At 29.7% G+C, this 21,002-nt stretch overlaps 1 pseudogene; it reads right to left on the minus strand.

Annotated features, from left to right (window-relative positions):
* Window positions 1-18,586: 18,586 nt before the first annotated feature.
* On the minus strand, window positions 18,587-19,951 carry LOC105138356 (cytochrome P450 734A1-like; annotated as a pseudogene).
* Between the last annotated feature and the right edge of the window lie 1,051 nt (window positions 19,952-21,002).

Below are 21,002 nucleotides of genomic sequence, written 5' to 3' on the forward strand. Positions count from 1 at the left end.
TATAAAAAATAAATTAGATATTTATATTTATACTAGCACTAAACCTAATAAACCTAAATCTTTATAGATAAAGAATTTTATTCAAGGTTACATGGTTAATAGAATTCAACTAGTAGTAGGATTCTTAAATTAAAGAAAAAAATTAAAAAAAATCTTAAACAACTATTTCTAAATATATTTTGGGCTTAAAAATAATCTTATTTGATTAAAACCAATTAACCCTCAACAAAGCTCGAGCTTGAAAAACATGCAAGTAAAATTTTGATCTGATTTAATAATTGTGATTCAATAATTGAATTAAGAATTATATTTTCAACTTAAATTTTTTAAGCACCCCTAACATTAAACTTTTTCATTTAAAAAAAAACACATCCTCGAATTTATATTTAAAAACTAAACTTTTTTATTTTTAAAAGAACTAATATTTTAAATACAATATTATAGTTAGCTTTTCCACTAAATTTAACCTTTCACTGACACTTTATCAAATTAGGCTCTTTAGCTTGTTTCTTTTCATTATCTAGATTAGCCTTTTCTATAACTTCAAAAAGAAAATTTTTTCTCTAACCTCTTTGATATTAACTTCAATTTTTTAAGTAATTCTAGCAACTTGTTTTGGCTGGTTTAATCTTAACTTATTCAATAATTTTAGTGTATTCTTTAAATTTCACCTCAACTTCTTGAACCACGAATTCTAGTTTATTGACTTTTTTTAACATTATTGAATATTCAAAATCATTTACCTTAATTTGTTATAATTATTTAATAGAAAAAAATTGATAGCTCATGTGGTCTTTTAATGGCTTCTTCTAATAATACTAGAACAACAACCATATTCTATTTTTTCTATGTCAATTCTTACAATGATAAAAATAATTATTTTTCTTTTATTTTTTAAAAAATAGACCTATAACTAGACCAATTGATTCACCATTAACCATATTGCATATCAAAGTCAAAATACACAGAATGCGTGAGTCAGGAATGAAATTGTTTTTAATTCTTTTCTATAATGGTCTTGAACAGGTCTTACATTAAGCTGCTTTTCTTTTATGTGTTACCTTCTTTAAATAAAGGTTAAATAGAAAACAAATAATGACAATCTAATTACTTATATGTCCAATATAAAACCTTTTTATAATCATTTTGAATAAACTCTAAAATTAAGATTTTTTTTGGTATTTCTCCATGATAGAAACACAAGTTTTTTAGTACGAACATTAGCATCATACCACTAGTTTTCAGCATTATAAGTAAGTTTATTTCCTGAAAATCCTATTATCATAACCAAAAATATTCATTAATAGACATTACGATTTAACTTCAACAACCATCTAATAAATATTTTCTTAAAAAAACTCATTGAAAGAAAGGAATTTGAGAATGTTGAATAAAAAACAGGTAGTAACAACCTAGCTATTTATATGTCTAGTATAAAATGTCTTCATACTAATTTTGTACAAACTCCAAAGTTAATAATTTTCTCATACTTTTCCATGATTGGATTGCAAACTTACTAATACAGCTCTATCATGTTAAAAATCATATTACCTATTTTTATTTTTATAAATAATTTATATTTTACAAATTCTACATCATGATAACTAGAAATCTTCTTCATTAGAGAGTATGCATACGACTCTACAGCTATTTGTTAAAACTTTTTTTTTTTTTAAATAATCCTAACAAAAAAAGTAATTTCATTGAAATTAGAAACATATCTACAAAAGGAGCAAAACTAAGTCTTAATGCATTTCCTATCATGAACATCACTACTCATATGGACATGATGGATTTCTAGGAATATATCGATGGTTCAATTTACCTTGTGATAAATCTGTAGGCACATCCCTTTTAGTGCTGTCTCTCGAACTTTTACAGAATCCTAAATGGCCTTCATTCCTTTATTCAATCAGGCCAACTAGGCTCTCATATCAATTGAGTATATAATAAAAGATTTAAAATTAGGGTTTTTTAAGCCTTTAAAATTACAATTTTAAATTGTAGAAAAGTAGACTTGAGTTTCTGAATTAAACTCTTAAATCACAATACTAAACTGTAGAGAAATCTTTAACTTGAGAAGTTCTAATAAATTTTCAAATAATCAATTTGTTCAATCTCTTCTAAAAAATAAACTTCAAATATCTTCTTATACTAGTCATGTTCTGGACCTATATTCTCAGAGGAAAAAAATTCTTATTGAAGATTACATGGTTAATAAAATCCAACTATTATTAAAAAACTTAAATTATGTTTGGCATGAAAACGACATGAATGGAACTTTTATAGAATTGTGTATATAGAATACGCTATCAAAATCCCAATCCAATTCATCAGTATGGGATTAAAAATTAAACCCATTTTTGTCAAAAAAGTATGTTTAACTTGTGAACAAATTATTGGACTTGGACCTTTGACAATAGTACCCCATCAACTTTGTACAGCTACCCGAGACATGTAACATTTATGGGGAAAATGATAATTTTATGCTAATAATTATTTAAGAATATGACCGGGCCTTTAATATTTAAATAAATCCAACATTGTTTCTATTCTAATTACTGTGCGACATGAAGATTCTCAGATTTTGCATTCACGTACGACTTCTATAATTAATAAAGAAGATGAATGGATCAAATATAGAAATCAAAGGAAAAAAATGTACATACATTGCTAATTATTTGAATATACTTCGTGGGAAAGCAAATATTCCAAGAATAGTCTTCGTGCTATATATATATTCATATAATAAGACAATGAAAACATCAAAGAGCATCTTCAACTCTCTCTGCCTGCAAAAAGGATAGATTAAGAGGGGGAGAAATCATTACAGCGCTTAGCAAATCCCCAAAATAATGAGTGTTACCTTTCGTATTGTAGCTTGTCCTCTTGTAACTCTATTATTTGGCCTCTTTGACCTTAGCAATGTCCCAATTCACATATATTCCAACAAGATCAAAATTATAAATTAATTAAAACCCGAAAAAGATACTTATAATCTCCAACTCATTTTATACTCGCGAGCTCATCATATGCAAGCACATGTGATGTTCCTTCTAGTAAACCATTGTCTTCGCCGTTTCAGTGTTTATTAATCATATCCTGATGCTTACCTGGCCTAGCGCCGGCTGTTAATTGATTTTAAGCTTTCACTTTAATTCATCTAGATATTTCTACAGAAAAATAGAAAGGGGAGGAAAGAAGAGGGAACTTATATGGTGATCAGGTGCCTTCTGTTTTTTCAAAGAATTGGTTGACTTCTTCACATGACGAGTTGTTGATTTAACTAGAAACATATAATATATCATTTTATGGCATTCCATGTGATAAGTTCGGTTAAGGTTAACCAGAAATAAAGCAGTGCTGATAATTTTCTTGAGTTATTAGGACGGAGTGAAGAGTCAAACGAGTTTAAAGCAATTGCATGGACATAAATTAATTATGGACGGACGGACTAAATATTAGGATATGGTAAAAAAAAAAATTAACTATAAAGATTTTTTTGTTTTGCTTGACTTAGGAGAAAATATTAATTAATCATTTTAATGGTAACGTCAAGTTATTTCTTAATGTTAAAACTTAAACTTCTTATTGGAGGTCTCAGATTCTTAACTGATAGATTTCCTTAATGTATCATACAATCAGGTTCGATATGATTAATTAGGGAAGGAGCATGTCTAAGTCCTTAAATGTGTTCTCAAGGGAATTAGTCCTACATATCTCATCCCTGAATTTCATCCCATGATTCTTTTTAGATTTTGAAACCGAGACCTCTAAGTGAAAATTTAAAATCTTCATTAATAATGGGGGTGTCAATATTTGGGATACTGTTGTTGTTGTTTTGATTATAAGCAAGTAGTTTTAAGAACTATGGCCCTGAATTAAGTGTCCAGAAGAGCCTATAAGGATCGACAAATCATGTAATTAAGCGCTTGATATAGTAGATACATTAGCAACTAGAAGTCTAGAACACAAATGACAATTAAAAATTTAAAACCAATACGGAATGCAATTTTACATTAATCCCAGTTGAAAGGCACAAATTTAAGTAATATCAATTCTCTTGATCAAGATTGCAATCTTTTTAAAGTCGTGACGACAATTAGAACCAATGGATGATTAAGACCAGAGGGTCATGGCGAACAAGGATCGTCGAGAATGACATGAAGATCCGACCATGAATAAGGTCGAAAACGTTGGGTTGTCCAGGTTCATTGCTTACACGACTGTGCTAATTATCAGTATCTAGTTTGAATCACATTTAGGTGTATGGTACACATTTGTCCCCCTCAAGTGGCTGAGCTGGGCTACGAGAATCGAACTCCCTGAAATCTAACCTCATTAAAGCACTTCCCACTTTATGTTTATCACCACAGGGAAAGAAAATAAATGGGGCAATTAGATAAGGTTTTTGGTGTTGGTGGGGTCTTAATAATAATAATAATAATAATAATAATAATAATAATAATAATAATAATAATAATAATAATAATAATAATAATAATAATAATAATAATAATAATAATAATAATATGTGACATGAGTCCAATTAGTCCCCACGTAGGGCCATACCATCTGTCAGTTTTTTTGGTAATGATATGGTTGTATGTAGAGTTTATTGTCTATTTGTACAGCAGCAAGTAATTTTGACATTTTCAAATCAATAAATATATAAAGAGATCCTATCCTATCAATATCAGAATCAAAACTTAATATTTATGTAAAAGAAAAGATTACCATACCTCTCATACTAAGAGATTCTAACTTTTGGTGTATAGTTTTCGATTATCATTCTCCGGTAATTCAAGGTAAAAAAAATAATGCCAACCGGGGAATTAAGAACCATTTTGAGCTAGGAAATGTGATGCCGTTCATGCGCAAAAGTACTGCAAATGCTGCAGTACTACATTTCTCATTTCTCTCTGTTTTCTTTTCCTTTCCTTTTTTTTTTAAAAAAAAAGTGGGGAAATGGGGATCATTTGCAGATACCAAGAGGAGGTAAACAAATAGTGATTGGAGCAAAAGTCATTTATATATGGACAGTTCATGCTGAGCCAGGTTGACTATAACCATTAATGCCGGCCTCCTCAAGAGTAATTGTAAATCATGTGAAACGTGAAGAAGGGCTCGGACAGGTATTCCTTCCTGGTCCAAGGAGGCGGCCAAATAGCCCCAGAAGGAAGTCTTATTCATAAAAGATGACACGACGCATCACGCTAAGGATGCGTCACATTCTTCAGAGCAACTACAATAAACAGACCTGAAAGCATCATATCACGGAAAGATAAGTAGGGGAAATTGTAGTTCAGGAGAGCCTTAGAAACGAATCCAAACTAAGCATTCATTTAATATGATGTCATATATTGTATTGAAGGGACCCTATTCATTTACACATACAATTTCAAGCAAGGCTGTAAAGTAGGGACTCACGATCCCGGCTGTCCATGTATAGGGCCCTCTTCTGAGCAAGCGATGACATGACTCATCTCATGTGAGGTGGTAAAATTCCCATGATTGATTATCATGACCATGCAAATCGATCGATTGATTGTCAAGATGAGGTGAAATTAATCTCATGTTTGTGCACAAGGTCAAGTTTCACTTAGTACTTACTTTAGATTCTCTGACCCCACAGAAATTGACTTTTACCCTAACACTTAATCAGCAAACATAACTGGAATTGTTTCCGAGGCTATTCATTTCCTCATATTATGTTTATGATGAAGGGAAATCAAGGATCATGAACGAGACACGCCATACGCCATCATTAAGAACAGTGATTGTCGGCAAACCCATTTTTAACCTGATTAATTCACCGTTACCCCATGGTTCACATCCCGGATCAGTGATGGATTTCCACTTATTTGTCTGCCATTATAATTATTATAATGACTTTGCATCACTATTCACCAATCACTTCCCTACTATGCTGCCCCTTAACTGTAAACAAGTAGAAAGATTAAATAGTAAGCTCCATTTGTTTCAACTTTATAGCTTCATCTTTCTGATATTTTAAAATACTTTCACCAGTATAAATGTTTGTGTGTCAGCTGTTGCAAGGACAAATCTAATTAGGAGTTGCCTAAAAGCCTGTTTGGTTGGCTAATCCTAATGCACGGGAACGTTCTTCTTTCTTTCTTTAACATTCCGAGTATTCTCGAATGGCTTTTTTTTTTTTTTTATCGGCTTTACAGCAGGATTTTAAGATTTTGTACCATTTGAGAAGTAATATTATCTACTTCACATATAGATATATATCCGCCACGTTTCACGTCACTAGCTCAACCTTCTTTCATCCATTCAATTCGATGAGCCCAATCTCTCTCTCTCTATACGAAATCCCCGAATCACTCTCTTAGAATTCTATCATAGAAAATCTGTTACGATCCTCATTTACAAGATTTTCAATACTGGATAAAACCAACTCTAAGTTTACAAGGTTTTCATCGTAAAATGTTAAGAATCATGACACATCATTGTATATATAGTCTAAACCTCTTAAATCTTTGATTTTTTTTTTTCTTAGAATGCAATCCATCTGACCATTGAGAGTTAAATCTTTGGTGATCATAAATTAAATCTATATGCTTCAAACTCGTCGATTAAATATACAAAATATATAAATTTTAGAATACAGAATAAAAGTTTTAAGCTTTGACACCAAAAAAACTTACAAAGATTCCGTGGGACTGCACTTCAAAACGAGTGAAAAGAACACATGGATTGGAATTAGAAAATTAGAGAAATTGAGGCACATTAACAAAAACATTGTTCATCCATAGAGAAAGTTACTGTTCACCGGAATACTGTATTGATAATTTCTCCGTTACCATATAAAAAAATATTCAAATATTATTGAGGGTAGTAATCATTTTACACGGCTAGTTAATTCTTATCGATTTGAGATAACTTGGTGATTTATTATTTCTAAAAAAAAATTAAAATGATTAAATTATTTTTAAAAATTAAAATATTAAATTAATATCCAGGGGCTTTTTATATTTTTAACTTGGTCTTTTAGATATAATTAAAAAAATTAAAGGTGGTTGTCGCCTCTAATCCACGCGCCAAGATATGAAGGGCACTATTATTATTTTGATGATGCATGCACCATCTTCCAGTAAATAAATATTTCTCTCCATCAAGGCATTGAAATTGTCACAATGTTCTCTTTCTTTTAGGGTAATGAGTGATGTCTGTTGTGGGTTGGTTTGTTGTTAGTAGTGTTTTTTTTTTTTCCTTCTTATTTCTCCCTCATTAAAAATTGTGATGGCCATTCAAAATTTCAAAGTTATTCTATTGTTTATTAAAATTTCAATCTCAGTTCTTATTTTTTTGATTTTTAATTTATGTTTTTGGTTTTTTATAAAATTCTGATATATTTTCAATTTCACCATTCAATACTATTTGTGATATGTTATTTTTTTAATTTGATCTTTATTCTTTTGATTTTGTCTTTTTTTATCCTTTTGTTAAATTGACTCTTTATTTTTTAATTTCACCCTTCAATCAAAATTTTATTGTTATCTTCTAATTTAGTTTTTTTATTTTAATTTTGATCCTCATTTCTTTAATTGCTATTTTTTTGGATCTTTTTATGTAGTTTTTTTTTAATTTTATTCTTTAATATCTTATTGGTTGAGAATTTGACTTTGTGGTTTTTTTCAAATAAGATGCTTTTGGTTAATTGACTCATGTCACAAGTTTGAAACGCTAGCGCTAGTTGACATTACCTTTTCTTTTCTTATTTTTTTTTATTTTATCATTCAACATTGATTTATTAAAAAAGTAATGGGCTTTGTGATTCTCTTACTTTTCTTTTCTATAGGTTATCCCGATATCATGAAGTAAATCGCAGGTATGAACGGTTAACCCATGTTTGCTCGACTATTTTCCTGGAGTCACTTTTTTTAAAAATAAATTATAATCTTGTTTTGTTGTTTCGTCCGTTAAGGTTTGGTTTGTTTTGAAATTAATATTCATCATTTTTCTCATTTTAAACTTTACTAGGTTATCCCTTTAGCATGATTTGAGTTATGAGTCTTGGTTGTATTAGTTAATTACGGTTTTTTAGGTCCTTTTTGTTAGTTGATTATAGTTTGATACTTGAAAAATTGGTTTGTTAAGATTCAAACTTTGTGATTTTTTTCTTATTTTTTTTCTATTAGATTATCCCACCCTTATTACCATGTTACAAGTTTATAATACTAACTCAGGTTGGCTTGATCATTTTCTTTGAACTAATTTTATCCTTCGATATTTAATTGAATGGAAAATAAGCTATATCGTTTTTCCCCTTTTGAAAAAGTTTTCTTTCCTAGGCTAATATGATCACTTTTTTTATTTGTTCCATTTTTTTTCATTGTTTTTTTTTTATCATTTAGTTAAAACAAACCACCTTATTCGACTTGGTCGAATCAATGAACTAACTCATGATTTTTTTTCCTTTCTTAAAACATGCTTATGACTCTTGAACATTACTTTTTAAATAAATATAATAATTCATCTTTGCAGCATAATGTGGGTCCATGTCAAGTACACCTAAAATGCTTGATAAATTTTATAGAACTTTACTTTTTATAAACCAAGAAGTTCCTCTCATTTTTTTTCTTTTAATTCAGCTTTTTTTTTCATTTCCCTGCTATTTTTTCTAACCGTGTCGGGATAACATCCTTGCAGTTTAATTTTAAATTCGAGTTAGGCAAGAAGTTAGGTTGATAGTTTTTTCTGGTCAATTTTAATCCTTTGTTTGTCAATTTCATTGTTATACTTTTTTCTACTAGTTAATCGAATTGCCTTTAGACTAACAAAGTCGAATAGTTCATGTTAGGTGAACTCTCATATGGTTTAAATTTAAACTTGAGATAAGTAAAGAGTTGGTTGAGGGTTTCAAGGTTGATTTATTAAGTTGAGTTTAATATAACAATGCCAAATAGTTCTCTATATTCTAAATATTTTTGCTACAATAATTTTTTTTTATCCAACCCATAATATATTGTGACATAATAAACTAGTTTTACTAATAATAATATCTAAATTTCAATATTTATAAATCCAATATGATGCATTTAGAGATGTTAATTATGATTTTTATTATATATTCTAAGAAAGAAAAACTCATTTTATTAAAAATCTTAATTTGAATTGATACTTGTATATTCTCAAAGATATATTCTAAATTTTAGGTCTTTTTTCCTTTCTAGCTTGGTTTGAAAAAAGTATTTGCAAAGCAACACAAGTTAATTTTTACACTTTGGTCTTCTATCTTTTAATTTAACCAAAACTTGACAAATTTAAAAAATTATATCTCAATTTGGGAATGGAAAGACTTAATATAAAATATAATAAAAACAAAAAAAAGATCTACAATAAATGTCCTAAATATTTTAGTATATGTATGTTATAACGTTGTAATGTCAAAAGAAATCAACTTTTGTTTCCTTTCCTTTAATTGAATGTGGTGTGTATCTTTAATATTAGTATGAATGCAAGATGGAATTCTAACTTAGACTTATTAAATAGTCTTTTAGATAGAGTAGTTATAGATAAATACATAAAGATATAAGCCACACTCACACATTTATTTATCGAAACATAGGTTTAGAGAATTTAAAAAAAAAACTTACCACATTTTGTAAAATGTTTTGACAAACTATTATCGATAAAAAATCTTTGGAACATAGCTCAGTTTGATAAAAGTTCTACTTAAAAAGTGTGACATTTTAAAGTGTTGCATTTAAAAACCATGACATTTTAATTTTAGGACAGAGAAGAAAAACAAGAAAAGAAAAGAAATAATAAGATCCCATAATCTTATCAAAGCTTTGTTGACGACACTCTTAGTACCATTTGAAAGAGTGTGATGACACGGACCCATGAACATCAAGAAAGGCTACCAATAGTTAGTAGCCTACACGAGTCATACATGCCACTTAAAAGTAACAATTGAACTTGCATTTGCAACAATGTTTGTGGCTCACATCAATCATGGTTGGTAGTCTTATTTGATGATCAAAGACTCATCGCATTGATCTCTTTTTAATTATACTAAAGGTATCATCATCAAAGCTGTGATGTAACTTTAATTTATTTTTTTACGTTTTCCTTTCTTTTTTTTCTCTTCTCTCTTATGAAATTAGAATGCAAGTGCAACATTTTAAAATATCAAACTTCTTAAGTATGGTTTATACCAAACTATGTTATTTTTTGTACTTAGATTTTGACTCCAAAAATTAGTTTTATCCTCATACTTTATTTTTCTAATCTTCGCAGTCCTTATAATTTTTTATAATTCAATTTTAATTTAAAAGTTTTTATTTTTATTTTTTTCAATTAGTGAGTTTGAGATATAAGAAACAAAGTTATTGAATTATGACAAAAAGGTATAAAGTCATAAATTGACATTGATTCTAGAACGTAAAAAGGTTAATTTTAGTGTCAACGATTTCTATTTAATAAAAGAAGTTTGATGGTAGTTATTTTGAAACTCAATGTTGCAATAAAAAATATATCAAAATTGAGAAAGAGAATTTTCACCATGTTATATTATATGTTCTTGATCCTTTTTTTTTTATCTTGATAATTTAGTTTTTTATGTTATAATGGTATTAATGAGGTTCTTTAAACAAAAATGGTTGTTTTTTACCTAAAAAACTAGTTAATGATTTTCTGGTCACCACTAGTTAATGAAATCAATGAACAATCAATCACAAAAGAAGACGTGTCATCTATCTTTTTCTTTTTTAAAGAAGGATGAAAATTTGTTTGCCATTACAATAAGAAAAAGAATATTGAAAAGGCCCAAGTATGCAAATTTGCATTGGAGGTTCACGGTCACAGGCTTTTTTTCTTAAGCCCCAAACATGTTGGACCGCCAAAGTCAAGCATGCACGCATGACTTTTGTTTTTTTGTTTTCCCTCCAACTATATCCTTTTAACTATTTTTTTTTTAAAAAATTCTTTTGTTTTTGTTAGCATATATTTAAATAATAAATAAATTTAAAAAAACTAGATTATTAAACCTAATGTGGTCCATGACATGGGTCATGAGTTTGACAGAACTAGGATTTATCCAATATGTTTTTGTCTCCCTTTTTTTCATTTAATTATTTTTCTTTCAATCTCATCTTTAAACTTGGTTTTTTTTTTAAATCCATACTTTTGTTATCATATATTTACATCAGAAATAAATTTAAAAAATAAAATTATTTAACCCAAGAGAGTTCATGATCCAGGTCACAAGTTTGACAAAATATGCCATGAAATAAAGATTGATCTATTATGTTATTGTCTCAATAATTTTTTTTATTTGTCATTATTTAATGTTTTATTTTGATTTGTGTATGATTAATTGGTTTCAATTTGGTTTTTAAAGGGTTATCATTATCTCAATACCTTATTCAAGAGTTTAACAAGTTAACGAGGGTTAATCAGGATCACTTCAAATATGTTACCATGTCAATTTGTTTATGGTCATCTAGGTTTTTTTCAAGTTAAAAATATTTGGAATGACCTCATGCATAGCACGGAGCAGTAACCTAGTTATATTCTATATTAAAAAATTAGGATTCTTCATGGAGCTTCATTATTCATATAAACAATGAAGCAACCCCCCCTCCCCCCAATTTATTACATGTCCTCTCTTCATTTAAATTTTGTTTCTCAATTATATCCTTGTAATTTTTTATTAGTTTTTCAGGTTACCTTTGAATTAGTTAATTTCATTAGAATACATCAAGAAAATCACCATGTTATTTATTTTTAAACTTGGGTTAGGTTAGGAGTTGAATCAAGATTTATTTTTGTTAATTTTATAATATTTGTTATTTTTATTCTCATATTTGTTTTACTAGTCAGCCAAATTATCTTTGAACCAATTTAATTAGTTATGTAAGAATAACTTTTATATAGTTTAATTTAAAACCCAAATAAAAAAATATTAGATGCAGAAGTTTTTTCTTTGGTAACCATTTTTCCCCTCAATTTAATTTTTAATTCTTTTTTAATTCATAGATCAAGTTATATTTAATACTTTCAAAGATAATTAAATAATACTAGAAAGCGTTTGTACTATTCAATTTTATATTTATATAAAGTTAAATCAATGAATTTTAAAATTGATTTGATGAAATGCATATTTTTATTTTTGTACAGAAAAATTTTCATTCCACCTAACATAAAAACTATTATACTATAACCAAATTAAAAAAGCTTTTGAAAGTTGTTTGATTTATTATATAAATTATATTTTTTAAAAATATAATTTTTTTATTAATATATATATATTAAATTATTTTAATATATTAATTTTAAAATTTATTTTTTTAATATAAAAAATATTTTAAAAAACAATTCCAACCAAACTAAAACAAGCTTAATTGATTTTCCAACGTAAAAAGGCGTAACGAAAGAGGTATTGAGGGGCCCAATAAACCCACAGCACAGAGAAGATTTGTGTCGTAACGGTTTAATGATTGCCCGAAGAAGCTAAGCTTTACTTCGCTTTTACCCCCAAAAATAAAACAAATTACCATATATGGCGTGCTGGCCAACACCTGTGCGTCTGCTATTGGGGGACCCATCAACTATCTCAGCCACCTGTAAACCCAGCGTCACATCTTCTCCGTACGTCCACGTGTAATCTTATGCCGCTCTTGTTCCTCCCTCTCATTGGTCTTGGAGCATGGGCCCCATTCTGGCTTCGGAAGAGCAGCTGTCACGTCGTAGTTCATCCAAAAAATAATTGGTGCTTTTCTTGTTTTCATGTCTTAAATTTGGTAATCAATAATTCTTTTTCTCAAAAACCTTTTTAAGTGTATGGCTTCTGCAAGAGGGTCGCCAAGTAGTTTCCATTCCTATCCAGCTCTCTCTCTTATTATAATTTTTTATTTTATAATGAGAATTATATGAGCAGGTCCTGAGGGTCCAATTTTGTTTGATGAAGTTTCGAAAAGAAATGACGTACAGAGAGATTCGGGGCCTGGCTGGCTAGTTCAATGCATGGTGACCTGTAGCTTCTCATACTACAGAAGCTAGCATCCAAACTGGAGCCTGGTGCAGATCTGCCAGTATATCAAGTTGATATTGAAGGCAGCCACAGTTTGATTTGCTACTTTTCTCCACCAACACCATATATAAATAAAAGACTCTGTATGCATAGATGCATCAATCGATCGCTATCCACACGACTGGATTGGTCACGTGTGGTCATCTACTGCTCTAGGACCAAGCTAATAAAACCATGTCCGTGTTCTTTTATCTTGAAAAGTTGAAAGAGTTTGTGATTAATAAATGAACTTTTTCTAGTTTTCCATGGAGAAATATATATGGTTTATCACATAATTAAAGAAGAGGAAGTAGATCACGGGACGTAGTCAGTTTTTCCAATATGTACTTTCTAGGAGTGCATGTGTGATGGAAGGGGATAAAGAAAGAGAGAGAAGCATGCATTCAAAACCCTATAATATATACCGTTAAATATTGGATGGCTTTATTGAAAGGAATATTGAGAATGAACACATACATTTATTTTCTGATTTGGGTGTCTTTAAAACTAGTTTATATATAGATCGACGTCTAATTAAATGTCTTTATATAAAATAATCTTACAGATATACTTTCACTTCAATCTATGTATAATAAAAGAAATATAATAATCTTTGTAAATACTAGTTTTAAGCTTTGAATTAAAATATTCTATGAAGAAAACAGATTTCTTTAACCATTAATCTAACCTTATATGTTTGTTTTTGTGGTAAACACGTGTTTTCAAGAATTTTGATTTATTTAAAATTAATTTTAGATTGTTTTGATGGGATAATATAAAAAAAAATATATTTTCAAATAAAAAAAAACCATTTTAAAAAGCTACTTAATTCATTATTGCTCTTTCAGTACAGGGATTTCAATAAAATCCATCATGCTGCATGAAATACGATTGCGATGTCACGTACGAGAATCAATTATTCTTGATCCACTAAGGTACAAATATTGATCTACTACTACCGCTCAGCAATTTAATCTTGATTTGTTTGCTTCTTTTTAAGCTTGGTCGTGAGATATATTTGATGAGGGGTCGCTTGTCATTGGCCACCACATTGTCTCTCTATCTATATAAATGTCGGCCTAGCTTATTTTCGTTGTTTATTTAATTATTCAGAATTTTTTGCCGACCTCGTTGTTAAAGAGTAATTAAGAAGTTGAATATTTTAATTACTTTTAACAATTGAAACATGGTTGTGAAACCAACCAATGATTCTAATTTATTTTTTTGAAAAAAGTTAAAATAATATGTTTTATCAAAACAAAATTAAAATTAACAAGGTAATAATTAGATTTTGATAGGATTAAGTCTGGATCAGTTAGATCAATTCAAGTTTTTAACAATGTTATAGCCAAGTTTTTTTTATTTCAATTAGTTTATTAACATGAATCAGTTTTATTCTAGATCAATTCATCAAATCAATTCAAGTTTTATAATTATGATTGAAATATTATTCTATATTGTTATGTTGTTACAATTTAATTTAATTATAGTTTTACCAACTTGGTTTTGTAGCTATCGCTTTATATCTAAATAAAAACATAATAATTTATATATAAAACTTAAAGTATTTTTTTCTTATCCATTGTTGGTTATTTTTATTTAATAATTCAAATGTTTTTTATTGGATTGCATAGACAAGTTGATGGCATGGCATTGATAAATAGAGCCAAAGCATTTAATTGAAAGTTTTTTCTTTGTATGGTGGATGCATCGACATACTATATATTGATGTCTTTTTCATCAAATCTAAACTTTTGGTTGGTATTCTATAATTTTCTTCAGATGAAAACAAGTACTTAGTCGTCCATTAGACGAACCCGGTTCAATAGCTTTTAGAAGACATGGCTGTATATATCATCTCAGGAAAAAAAGAAAAGCAGAAGGAACAGAGCATATATATATATATATATATATATATATATAGAGAGAGAGAGAGAGAGAGTAAAAGACATGGATGATGAGCACTTGCACAAAAAAGAAAGCATGTGCAAGGATGACGACTTTGAAGCATTCTGATTAATCAACAGGTAGTTTGAAATCTAAAGAGGCATCAATTGATATGTCCTTGAACAAAGAAGAGGTAGCCTCAGAATTCATTATCTTCAATCCATCTCTTTCCAAAAAGGATGACAAGAAAGACCAACTATCCCTTTGGGATAATGGGATTAGACGTTATGCTAATTAGTTCTCGTTAAATTGGCAAATTATTTCGTATCTGCAACTGGACAGCTTTCTATCACTAAGGCTGCTTGTTAGTGTAACTTTGATGATAGCTAGCGGCCCAGAATCAACCCACCCGATGACCCACTCTTTTTTGGAGCGGCATGCCACTTTCCTTCTGGAGTTCTGAAAGGCCTAAGCACTGAGAATTAGAGAAGGAGTAGAAGTCTATTCAAGATATGACCCTAATGTATCCCTCGTCGATAGGCCCATAAACATTGGAGGCAGGCAACATTAGCACATGCATCTGTATTGTGTATTTTTCTTAAGCCCTCCCATTACTGCCTTCAATCATGCTAATAGGAGGAAACAAATCTGACGTCTCTTTCGTTAAGAGACAGTGTTTATGTTCAAAGCACAATAATTAAGTGAAACACTTTTGATGATCTTTTGAGTCGGTCGATTATGTGGAGTAGAGTGTACCTGCTCAATCCAATAAAGCACAGCTGCCGAAGATAAAATTAAAGATCAGAATTATAATAGCAATTTGACTTTAATGAGAACGAAGACAGCAATTACAGGGAGGATTAAACACCATTAAACCCCTCGTTAAATCTAATAAAGCTTGGTTTGCCCCCCCTGGCTTTGAGTATATGCATCTCCCCTTTTATTTATAGTGGGGAATGATGGTCGATTTGCCCGTAGCATCATTGACCTCGATTAAGGGGATAATTAGTCCTTAATTAATGAAGCATAATTATAAAGTCTTTCTCTTGTACACTGTGAGATTTGATCCGGCTTTTGAGTTGAGTCTAATCAATCCAGTATTCGCTCTTTAATATATACTTCAAGATTTTATTGGAGTGTGTTTAACAGATCTCCTAATCAACCAATTATAAATCTACATAATTCGTGTACCTACAAAATAATTGATTTTCGACAAAATAATCTGAAACAGACTTCACTTTAAGATTATCTTAAGCTGGCTTTTGCTTTTGAATGAAAAAGAATAAAAATATATTGTTAGAGTAAATTGTAATTTAAACCAAATGGTAATTTCCGATTTTGGTCGAAATCTTGCTCTTAATTTATTGATGGGGAATTATACAAACTTGATTATTCAAAGAAACATACTTCAATTATTTTCACGCAATTTAGACATAGGCGATATATATCAATTGATTATGTGGTTTTTTTTCATTGACTTTTTTTCCTTAATTTTTTTATTTAGTAATTAATTGATTTTTAATTAATTTTCACAATATATTTTGATTTGATTTCTTTAAAATTATTACGGTTTTATATGAATGGCCTTTTATTGGTGCTCAATTTTTTTTTATCATTTATATATGTTTTAATATGATTAAATAAAAAAATTATTTATTAAAAAAATATTAGATTCCATGAGATTTATGACATAGATAACTAGTTTTGGCTCTTTTTTATTAAATAATATATTTTTTAATATTATTTTTTAATATCAGAATTAGAGTAAGTAACCTTTATAATTTTTTTATTTACTTCACACAATGTTATTATAATTTTATGATTTGAATCACAAGTTTTGACAAGTTATTCCAGCTGGTATAATTTTTTTTCGTCTTAATATTTTTTAAAAATTATAATATGTAACATTCTTGATAATTGAAAAAGATGTCGTTAATATCCATTAATTTTTAATTCGTGTTTTCAATTTTTATTGTTTTTATAAAACATATTAAGAATAACTATATATTTTTTTATGTTAAAAGAAAAATTTGGTCTAACCCATTATGTAATGCAGACCAATGATTTAGTCTAATTCTAAACTTGTTGCTAGTCAAAACTAAGCAATAGGCTAAACACCACATCAATTGAAGGGCTCGCGAAGCTGCCTGAAAATAAGAAGAATATCCATTAATTTTTAATTCGTGTTTTTAATTTTTATTGTTTTTATAAAATAGGTTGAGAATAACTATATATTTTTTGATGATAAAAGAAAAATTTAGTCTAACCCATTATATAATGCAGACCAATGATTTAGCATAATTCTAAACTTGTTGCTAGTCAAAACTAGTTATAATAGTCCAAAATAATGTTTTCAAGCTCGGTTGGTAACTTGTCGATCTAATCTTTGATTATGATTAGATTTTAAATTAAATTGATTGAAATTTAATAATTAAAAAAAAAACAATATTGTGATTTCAACTCAAATCTTTTAACGTTTTTTTTTGTAATAGTTGTAGTGATTAATGATTATCATATAAAAAAGAAAATGCAGGGCGGAAAATTCAGATAATAACGTATAATGCTACCTTTTCTAAATAATTGTTTTACGCGAATTACTAATGTTCGTGAATATTTTTTGCTCTACAAGCCGGGAAGAATGTGCATTTCGTGCACAGCAGGAGTACATGAATTGAAGGGCTCGCGAAGCTGACTGAAAATAAGATGATAAAGAAAAAATGATCCAATCAACTCGAAAGCTAAGCAATAGGCTAAACACCACATCAAGATCATTTCAGTCACATTAAGAATTGTACCATTTATTATATGAAAGCAATTTTAAATGGCAGTGGCAGGAGATAACGACGTCTGTTAGGAGACAGTTCAAGCCTCGAAAATGAGATTTCATGAGTCCACTACGCCCACCGGTTCATGAAATTAAATTTATCCACTTCTCGAGCCCTAGGCAGTTCGATTCTTGGTGCAAGTACATGGAGCATATTGACAGCAACACTCGAATCATTATGGCTTGATATTGTAGCTTTAGGTGCTCGTTCAACCCTGGCTGGCACAATTTTCACTGTCCCTGGTCTGTCATGTTAATAGATGCGAAGCCTCTGGTCCCTTTTCCTCGTGTAACTCTTGAATTTCTACAAGGCCATGTCCATTAAAAAAAGGTGTGTCCTTGTTGACTTCAAGATTGAACTTTCATTATCTTACTACAATGGACCGTTGTTCTTGACACATGTCTTTTCGAAATAGCTTTTTTTCTTTTTAACTTGTCAAACCAAGACGATTGTATAACAAACCGTTTAAATCAGGGTTGGTATGGTTGCATCAGTCGGAAACTCTATATAAACATTGGTGCTTTTAATTTTACTTTGAAAGTAAGGAAGCCATTCTATGAGGTGAGTCATATTGTACAAGATTAATATACCACAACTTACGATAACTTATTTGTGTTTATGTTTTAAAAGTATATTTTAAAAAATTTAACTTTTTTATTTTATTTTATTTTATTTTAATTTTAAATTAATTTTTTTTATATTTTCAAATAATCTTAATGCCATGATTACATGCTTGTTTGCAGATGAAAGTTAAGACCATGTTTAGGAACCTCTTGTCGCAGCCTCTCTTGCCATTTTTCATTCAGGCACAGCATGAAAATGGTCCAAGTTAATAAATTGGGGGTCGTCTCTCTTGACCAGCAAAGAAGAACGTCTTGCACTCCTCTATGATTTCATCCATGTTCAACTTGGGACTATCTTTGTTGCCAGTAGTTTGTAAGGATTCAACCATTAAACCAAGAACATCATATCCATAACAATCTTTTGAACTTATTTCAACTTGGGATTTCGTTCTACTTTCTATGACCTGCCATGGCGTATTCTTCACTTTCTCGTCTCGCTTCCATACCTGAATGTTTGACGGGGTAGGGGGGTATCTGAAAGGAACAAAGAAGAGATAGAGTATGATTAAATAAACAATTAAAAAAGCAGACTAATCACTTGTCTCAAGGAAGTGAAAAAATTTAACAAAATGAGCATCTGGGATAAGAGAATTATTTGAGAAGGGCAATTACAGGGTGCCAGGGATAAAAATGTGTGTCCTTAAAGCAACACAACCTTTTTTAAGTACTTTTTGCGCTTTAGAGGCTCCTTTCCCTTGAACACAGCTACTGCCAAAGGCAGTATGGGCTATTGTATCAGCAGTAAGCGTTTGAAATTGCTCATTCATGTCTATCTTTATATATTCATCCTTGGTGATTACACTCCGGTTTTTCCAATTGTTGGTCTACACGCTGCCATTCTCCCTATCATAACCAGCCAGGTCCGGAAACAAAAGGCATGAAAACTAATTATATTTAGTAGTTTATGAGAATTTAAGAAGAAAGGGCATGGCTTGGCCGAGTTTATAAAACCTTTCCTTTTTTCCAGAATGACACTGAAAATCAAATTGATCAAACTCAGTTCGAAGAAGAAGAAGAAGAAAAGCAATACCTTGAGCTTGTCCATGGAAAAGCCGTTATTAAGGATTGTTCTGTGTCTAGCCCAGTCCAGTGCATTAAGTAGAACCAATCCTTTACCCAGGAGTGTGTCTATTGGGTTTCTCATACTGGGCTTGATGTAGAGACCTAATTTATTTGATAGTACTTACTCGGCTAGCTCGGGGTCTGCAATGGTGATAATCGGAAACGGCCCATACCAAAACAAAAGAGTCTCTACTGTAGTGTGAAAGAGTTAATAACTATAAATGGTACGAATTAAACTGAATATAACCCCATTTTTTAGGGAGAAAAATAGAAGAAGAAGAAGAAAAACACAAACTTGTTGTTCGGAGCTAGCCATGATCTTGATGCAAATCAAGATTTTGAAAACTACTACTCGATGGATCCCAAAAGACTCCGTAGCTAGAACTAAAACCAACGAGAGGAAAAGCGAAAAAATGATTAACTAGCCGCATTGAGATGACCATTTCTGATAGCGTGGGAGAACTTTCTGGGTTCGTGACATTAGATTTTGTATCTAAAGACAGTATCATCCGCCACCTTCTTCAGCTTCTTTATTTACCCAAGAGACCCGAAAAGGACCTAGCAGGGTGGTGGTCCTCCAATCCCCTGTTTTTTTAAAGCTTTTGGTCACGGAATATGGCCTCCACAAGACAAACCTGCATATTTGCAAAATCTTTGTAAATAGAACAACTCCAAAGCGCAACGCCTAGATAACCCATCTGAGAAGCTGGCTAGGGAGTGTTAAATGAGTTCAGGGTATTATATACAAAACCTTTCTCTCTTTTTCTAATTTTATGGTTAAAATGTATAGGATGAATCACCAGCTGATATATTATGTCCGAGTTTTGAATGCATCATATCAATATAAAAAATATGTCTGTGGTGGTCCTAGCAGGGAATTCACTCTCTTCGTAGCCAGCTTTGATTATTTATATGCGTGTTTGCCATTCTGAGGATGCTTTATCTATTTACTAGGCTTACAAAGTATTTAGTAGGTTAAAGAATTAGTTATGATAAGTGAAAATTAACCAGGACCTCTCAAATTATTAAAAAAAATGTCTTTAACAATACCAAAGGAAGGATTTAATTTTCATTAATAAAAAATTTACTGTTAAATGAAAAAACCTTTTATTATATAATTACAAATGCAATACTAGTCTCATTCAAACTTTATAAACAGGGTGATTTTCTATTAACATTTTATGAGTCAAGTTTCTTTTATATTCTTCTTTTTTACATAATATATTAGTTTACATGTCAGTGTTGTATTCATATTATGAGTCGGATCAAGTTCTTTTTCACATAACAAAAAAATATTTAGTTTATAAAAAATTATTTAATATTATTATTAAACTTAACTCACTGAATTAACTTTGAAACTTTCTCTTCTGACTCTTTATTTAATCTAAATTTAAAATTAAATTGTATAAAAATTATTTAAATATTGACTTAATTAACTTGATCGATTTAAAAGCAACCTAATTTATAAAAAAAATTAAATTAATAGAAAAAACATCTCATCCTGACTTCTTACTTAACCCGTGTTTAAAATTAAATTATATAATAATTGTTCTAATATAA

The sequence above is a fragment of the Populus euphratica genome, unplaced genomic scaffold (assembly GCF_000495115.2).
Source record: "Populus euphratica unplaced genomic scaffold, PopEup_1.0 scaffold2.1, whole genome shotgun sequence".
Lineage (NCBI taxonomy): Eukaryota > Viridiplantae > Streptophyta > Magnoliopsida > Malpighiales > Salicaceae > Populus > Populus euphratica.